Raw genomic sequence first — 7,928 nt, 5'->3', positions numbered from 1 at the left:
CGATGAGCTGGAATGACCTAAAGGACATGGTGATGAAGAGGTTCTGCGCTGATACAGAAGTTGAAAGAGTGGAGATGAAGTTTCTGAATTTGAAAGCGGGAGGGATGACGCAACGGGAGTATACTACTGAATTCAACCGCATGTCTAGGTTGGTACCTGACATGGTGAACACCGAAGCTAAAAGGATCAAGTGTTACGTAAGGGGACTTCCACGGAATGTTCGCACTTTGGTTAAGTCTAGTAAGCCCGCAACATTTGACTCGGCCGTGGAATTGGCCGAGATGATTTATGAGGACCTTGCCAACTGTGAAGGGGAGAAGATGGAAACGAAGAAAAAGAACCCAACCCCAGAACCAGAGGAAGCCAATGAGGTGGATCCACGCAAAAAGAAGGCAAGGCAAGAGGGGTTCACTACTTGTGAAAAATGTGGGAAGAGACACCCCGGAGAGTGCAGAGAGGGATTAGGTGTTTGCTACAGGTGTGGAAGAGCAGGACATTCCTCTTGGGAATGTAATGATTATCATAGGTGTCACAACTGTGGAGGACGTGGGCACCTAGCAAGGGATTGTAAGAAGCCAAAGGGGGGACATGAAGGAGAGAAGAGTGCTTGAGGTTTAACAGATTCCTCCGTATGCTTAGAGAAGACATTCAAGAAGGCTAGATGCTAGCCATAAGTATTAAATCTATGTGTAACTTATTGATGACTCGATGCGCGTTGATTTATGTTGAAATTTAGACTGGTGTTTATTAATTATGGTACGAATTGTCTGAATGCATGTTAGTCATGATAAATTTACGTGTTGTGATAGAGTGTCGACTTAGGTTTTAGCATTAATATTATTTAAGACAAAGCCTCTTAAAGATCGAAACGAGACTTGGTACATTGAGGGCCTCATGGACAAGCTACCTTAAATAGCTAATACACATGACCACCATTCGATAACTGCAAAGTCGGAAGTAAGAAGGGTAACTCAGAAAATGAAGGCGATTCAATAAAGCGTGTAAATATAAGAAGTTTTCCTTTTATAGGGAATAAGTTAGGTTTCGGGGACGAAACCTCTTTAAGGAGGGAAGACTTGTAACATCCCGAAATTTCAAGATAATATTAATTATATTACTTAATAATAGAGGGAAAGTTTACTCGGATTATCAGGAAATAAATAAAAGAATGGGAGTTGGTATGGGTCGGGCTAGTGTCGGGTAATGGACGTGGGTTATGGACTCGGATTAATAGAGATGGGTTAAATGAGAATGGGCCTTAGGTCCATGGGATTTCAGGGGTATAAATATCCCCTAAACCCAAAATATCTTTCATTTTTCACCAGACTCCCTAACACACACACACACACCACACACCAACTTCGCCGGAACCGGGCCGAGCCAAGGGAAGAATCGGGCAGGTCCGAGAGAAAGAGATTAGTGTGCTAGCAGGTTAACGAGATCCAACAAGCTCAAAAAGGTATGATTCTTGGCCTTTAAGGTTTAAAGATCCAAGCTTTTTAGTGTATAAGCGACCGAAGATGGTCGGGAAGCGTAGTGGGTAATATTGAACCATAGCAAGGGTGTTAAAATCGCTCAAAATGCTGGAAAGGAACCGAACAGCGGCTGTCTGGGCAACTTCGCCTTCATCTGGGCAACTTCACCTTCAACGCGATGAACTTCGCCTGCAAGCTAAGTTCGCCTGCAAGCTAAGTTCGCCTGATGGCAACTTCGCTATAAAGTTAAGTTCGCTTGATGATAACTTCGCCTGAAGTCAAGTTCGCCTAAGGTTTAACTTCGCCTGAAGCCAAGTTCGCCTAAGGTTTAACTTCGCATGAAGCCAAGTTCGCCTAAGGTTTAACTTCGCCTGAAGCCAAGTTCGCCTAAGGTTTAACTTCGCCTGAAGCTAAGTTCGCCTGAGGTTTAACTTCGCCTAAAGCCAAGTTCGCCTGATGACAACTTCGCCTACAACTAAGTTCGCCTAAGGTTAACTTCGCCTAGAGCTAAGTTTGATTAGAAAATAAATTAAAAAGCGATAAGTTAAGTAAGCTAATACTAGGCCACCAGATTAGATCAGACGAGTATTGATACGTGTAACTTGTACAGTCAGCCGAGCTTAGTTAAGGAAGGGATTTACAGCTATCAGAAAAAGAAGCAGAATTCAGGTGAGTTTCTAGCCCCTTTCCCTGTGACGTTTTTCGGGGCTGTGTGCATACTCAATATGTTTGTTAATACACTTATCCTAAGAGATAAGTGTATGCCTTATATGGATAATGTGAAATATATGAATGATTGCTTGATGGTACGTGAACGATCTTCGGATATTGCACGTACTAAGAATAAGGTAAGTACGTTATGTATGTTTATGTGTATGAACATGATAGAGATAATAGAAGAAAGAAATGATAACGTATGGTTGTATGGTTACGAAGAGGGTACCGAGCCCTAGTAATACTCGAGGAATGTAGGGCGTAATGCTCTTTATAACGTAAGATATGAAAGTAAGATAATACAAAAGAAAGAAAGAAAGTATGAACGAAAGGATATAATTTTATGTGTATGCCTTGTATAGTATATGTGATCGATACGATTGATTGCTTGACGGTATGTGAACGATCTTCGGATATTGCACGTATCGTCAAGGGAAGTGATTAGCTCCTTACATGGATATTAAATAATAAAGTATAGTGTTCCTTTTATGGAAGGTATAGTGTTCCTTTTATGGAAGGTATAGTGTTCCTTTTATGGAAGGTATAGTGTTCCTTTTATGGATAGTAAAGTGTTCCTTCTATGGATAGTATAGTGTTCCTCTTATGGAAATTATATATGGTAGGGTAATGGTAATGGTTCTTTTAATAGATATTACGTGACGATCCTCCTATTGATATTTATACAAGGTTAAGGTAGTAATATGTGTCTTCGGATACGGGAAGTAATATATGGGAATAAATTGTATGATACCTGATTAACAAGAACTCACTCAGCGTAGCTGACTTTTAGTATGCACGCAGGTGAGCCGATTACAGAGCTAGCAAGAGGATGATGCATGGCATGGATTGAACGGCTGGCATCTGAAGAAAGAAGTAAAGATGTTTTGAATATAAAGTTTTGTGATATGGTATCAAAGAAAAGATTTAATGTTTTGTAACAAATGATTGATGTTTTATATTCCGCGAAAAGTTTTAATAAACTCTGATTTAAAGGACTGTGTTTATGAGTAAATCCGACGCTAAAGTAGGGCCACCGGGTTCGGGGCCTTACACCAGTCACTTCCCTCCGCACTATACTTCGCAACCACCGGTAATGGTGCGAGATCAAGGGGTGTAAATGGATTGCGCCCATAAACCACTAGGAAAGGACTACGTCCTGTTGAGCTATGAGTGGACCTGTTAAACGCGAACTCAGCCTGTGGGAGGGCAAGATCCCATTGCTTTTTGTTGTCACCCACGAGACTACGAAGGAGATTACCCAAACTACGGTTAGTGACTTCGGTTTGACCGTCAGTTTGGGGGTGACGAGAAGAGCTAAATTGTAATTTGGCCCCCAATCTTCTCCAAAGCGTGCGCCAAAAGTGGCCTACAAATTTCACATCTCTGTCCGACGTAATTGTTTTTGGTATCCCATGTAACTTGACTATTTCAGTAAAATATAACCGCCCCACCTCCGATGCATCATATGTTTTAGAACACGGGACGAAGTGAGCCATTTTTGAAAAACGATCCACAACAACCATAATAGAGTCTTTCTTCCGTTGTGTAAGCGGTAAACCGAGGACAAAATCAATGCTTACGTCTTCCCATGGCCCGGACGGAGTGGGCAGTGGTGTATATAACCCTTGGTTAGTGTGGTGAGTCTTGGCGATACGGCATGTGCGACAACGATTTAGAACTTTCACCACATCTCGCACGAGTTTGGGCCAAAAAAACCCTCGGTAACAAGGGAGACTGTTTTTGCGCGTCCAAAGTGACCCGCCAAGGCACCTTGGTGACATTCAAGAACAATCGATCCCCGGAACGAGGATAAAGGAACACACAAACGATGTCCCTTAAAGAGCAGCCCATCACGTCGAACATAATCGCGAAATGGAGTAACCCCACATATTTCCCAAATAGCCTTGAAATCCGGATCATCTTTATATAACACTTTGAGTGGCTCAAAGCCGGCTACCTGAATAGTGGAAGAGATCATTAGCGCCGGACGACGACTAAGGGCGTCGGCGACCGTGTTGGCACTCCCTGCTTTGTGACGGATGACAAAATTAAAATCTTGCAAAGTTTCAACCCATTTTGCGTGTCGCGGGTTGAGTTTAGCTTGCCCTTGAATAAATTTAACGCTTGATGATCGGAATATAGAATGAACTCATTGGGCAGCAAATAATGTCTCCAATATTCAAGGCTTCGGACGATGGCATAAAACTCCTTATCATAGGTGCTATAACGACGCCTCGTTTCATTGAACTTTTCGCTAAAAAATGCGATCGGCCTGTTCAGTTGGCTTAAAACACCACCGATCCCCAAACCCGAAGCGTCACATTCTACTTGAAACACATTGTTGAAACTTGGCAAAGCGAGGACCGGTGCTTCTGTAACTGATTTCTTTAGGTGTTCGAAAGCCGCTTGAGACGCTGTGGACCAAAAAAATTTACTATTCTTCAAACATTCTGTGATGGGTGCCATAATTGTGCTAAAGTTTTTAATAAAACGCCGATAGAACGAAACAAGGCCATGAAAGCTTCGCACCTCATGGAAGGATGTCGGAGCTGGCCACGTTGTTATTGCTTCGACCTTCTTATTATCCATGAGGATGCCATTGCCCGACACTAAGTACCCCAAAAAGATGACTTCTTCCGACAGAAAATGACATTTATTTTTTTTGGCAAATAACTTTTGATCCCGTAAAACCGTAAAAACTTGTCGAAGATGGTGTAAATGTTGTTCCAAGTTTTTGCTAAAAACCAAGATGTCGTCAAAATAAATGACCACGCATTTGCCGATAAATGGTTTAAAAACATAATTCATCAAACGCATGAAAGTACTTGGAGCGTTCGATAAACCAAAAGGCATTACCATCCACTCGTAAAGCCCGTCGCGCGTCTTGAACGCAGTTTTCCACTCGTCCCCGACCCTCATACGGATCTGGTGATAGCCACTCCTCAAATCAATTTTAGAAAATAACTTGGCTCCGTTTAGGTGATCGAGAAGATCATCAAAACGCGGTATCGGAAAACGATATTTGATGGTTATTTTGTTCACTGCACGACTATCAATACACATTCTAAAAGTACCATTGGGTTTAGGAACGAGTAAAGCGGGTACCGCACAAGGGCTCATGCTTTCCCAGATGAGGCCTTTGTTGAGAAGTTCGGTAACTTGGCGATGTAGCTCGGCGTACTCCTTCGGGTTCATTCGGTAGGTAGACTTGTTCGGGATACTTGCACCGGGAACAAAGTCGATGCAGTGTTGGATATCACGCATCAATGGTAGCCCAGCCGGAATGTCGTCGGGGAAAATATCTACAAATTCGTGAAGGAGTGGGAGCACCCCAACGGGGAGGTCTGGTGGTTCGGGGTTTTCTTCTACCACCACCAAGGCAAAAACATGTGTGGTGGTTGGCTGGCTTGCGAGACCCACAAAGTCGGATTTTGTCAACGGCGGTTGTGGCTCATCGTGCGGGTTGATGGAGCCAAAGTAATGTTGAGACAGTCTTTTTTAAAGGAGTACGTGTTACGAAACCCGTCATGCTTGACACGCCTATCGTAAAGCCACGGGCGCCCCAAAAGAATATGACACGCATCCATTGGAATCACCTCACACCAAATTTCATCTGTGTACTTATTGCCGATTGAAAATTGTACCAAACATTTATGAGTAACCTTAACTAAGTTTCCTTTCTTCAGCCATGTAAGTTGGTATGGGTCCGGGTGGTTTTGAATGGGTAGACCGAGCTTTTCAACCATTGTGGTGGCTACCATATTTTCGCAACTTCCGCTGTCAACAATGACCATACACACTTTGCCTTTTGCCGTACAATGTGTTCTGAAAATGTTGTTGCGAAGCCATGTAGTATCATCTTCGGGACCGGATGGAACAGCGCTAAGTACTCGGCGAGACACAAGAATCTCACCCCGATCAGGATAAAGTACTTCGGTGGGTTCCTCCTCCTCCTCCACCGTGTCATATGTTGGTTCAAGCTCATCTACGAAAGCAAGTATTTGCTTGGTTGGACAATCCCGTTTAAGGTGACCGAAGCCTTGACATTTAAAGCATCGTTGAGCATCCGGCGTTCCCGTTTGAGTTGTTGGAACCACAGGTGGGTCGGTTTTGATTGGGCCGGCCCTAGGAGCTGATGTGGGTGGGCGGGAGGTCGTCGGGAACTTAGTTAACGGCTTGAGTTTGTGAGTGAGTTGTTTTTCGACCCGCAAAGCAAGCCTACACACATCATAGAAAGAATAATATTGTTGTAATAATACAACGTCTGCAATATCCTGTCGTAGGATACTCAAGAAACGTGCAATAATTTGTTCTTCATCTTCCTCCGCCCCACAACGCATTCGTATGCGCTCAAATTCGCTAATTAGTTCTTCAACGGTTAAGGAACCATGTTTGAGGTTATGATAATCCCAATATGCATCTTGTTTGTATGTAACAGGAAGAAACTTGGCTTTCAAAAGGCGTTTCATCTTTTCCCATGTCTCAACTTTATGTTTACCTTCTCGATAACGTTTAGCCTGCACATGCTCCCACCACAACGAGGCATGTTTTTTAATTTAATTGCGACAAATTTTACCTTTAGGTGGTCGGGGATATCACGAAGATCAAATATACGTTCCACGGTTTGAAGCCAATCCAGAAATCATCGGGTTGTAACCGGCCTTGAAACTCCGGAATTTCGGTGCGCAGACCCAAGGAACGTAAGTGGTCAACCTACTGTTGTGGTTGCACCCGTGGTGACTGGGATTGTCGGTGGGGTGGGGTATGCTGGCGGGCAAAAATATTGTCAAACCGGTCGTTGCCATCTTCGGATTCATTCACAACAGATTGTGTTTCCGAGCTTTCTTCCCTCTCTTCGAACCTGTCAAAAGGATTAGTTTCCAATTCGTGAACCCGTTGACGGCGGCGTTCGATCTCAGCATCTCGAGGATCACGTTCTTCATAACCGTTGCCTCCGGCGGCGAATCGACGGTTCTGTTGGCGACGATCCCTTCTTGACATACTGAGATTCCTGGGCTTTGATACCACTTGATGCAGATCCACGAACAAAGGACAAAAGAACGAACCTAGGCCAAATCCTAGCGGCGACGATACTTGGCCAACCAAGTTACCGACGTTGGATATAAGGATCTCGGCCAACCGAGATCAAGAAAACGATAACACGTTTCTTTAATAAACTTCAATAATAATTCACCATTCAACCAAGAGAGTTTACAAGCTTAAATAAAAAAACTAGAAAACAATAAATAAGGAAAACAAAATCATGGAATGAAAACAAATCTCGAAAATAAAGGTCTAAGAAGTAGAAACGAATCATAAACCAAATTTACTCTCTTCAAATGGTTGGATGGGCTTTAATAACTTGGACCGGTTCTAGCCACTTTCACTAGCGGGCTCGATGTTGTCTTCCACTTCGGCTGTTATGTCTGGATCCGTATCATATGAGTTATAATTTTCTCACGTTTCACGACTTATGAAATGTATATATTTCATGTTTCACCATGTGCATTACAGATGATGAAAAATATGAAGTTAATGTAATTGTCATCCCTATTGACAAATAACAATCTCAACTCCATTCGTTATTTTTATTTATATATTACATTTTTTCAACCTTAATCGTCGTTTTAAGAAAAAAAATGTTCGGCCGGTCCAACTAGTTGAACCGGTAGCATGTCTGGTTCGCGGTCCGATCCAGTTTTGAAAACATGACTCCGACCGAACCGGGAATCGAAAAGT

Source organism: Bidens hawaiensis, unplaced genomic scaffold (genome assembly GCF_021521415.1).
Source record: "Bidens hawaiensis isolate Kalapana, Puna unplaced genomic scaffold, B.hawaiensis_p1.1 tig00000780_1, whole genome shotgun sequence".
NCBI lineage: Eukaryota > Viridiplantae > Streptophyta > Magnoliopsida > Asterales > Asteraceae > Bidens > Bidens hawaiensis.
Note: the sequence above shows the minus strand (reverse complement) of the source record.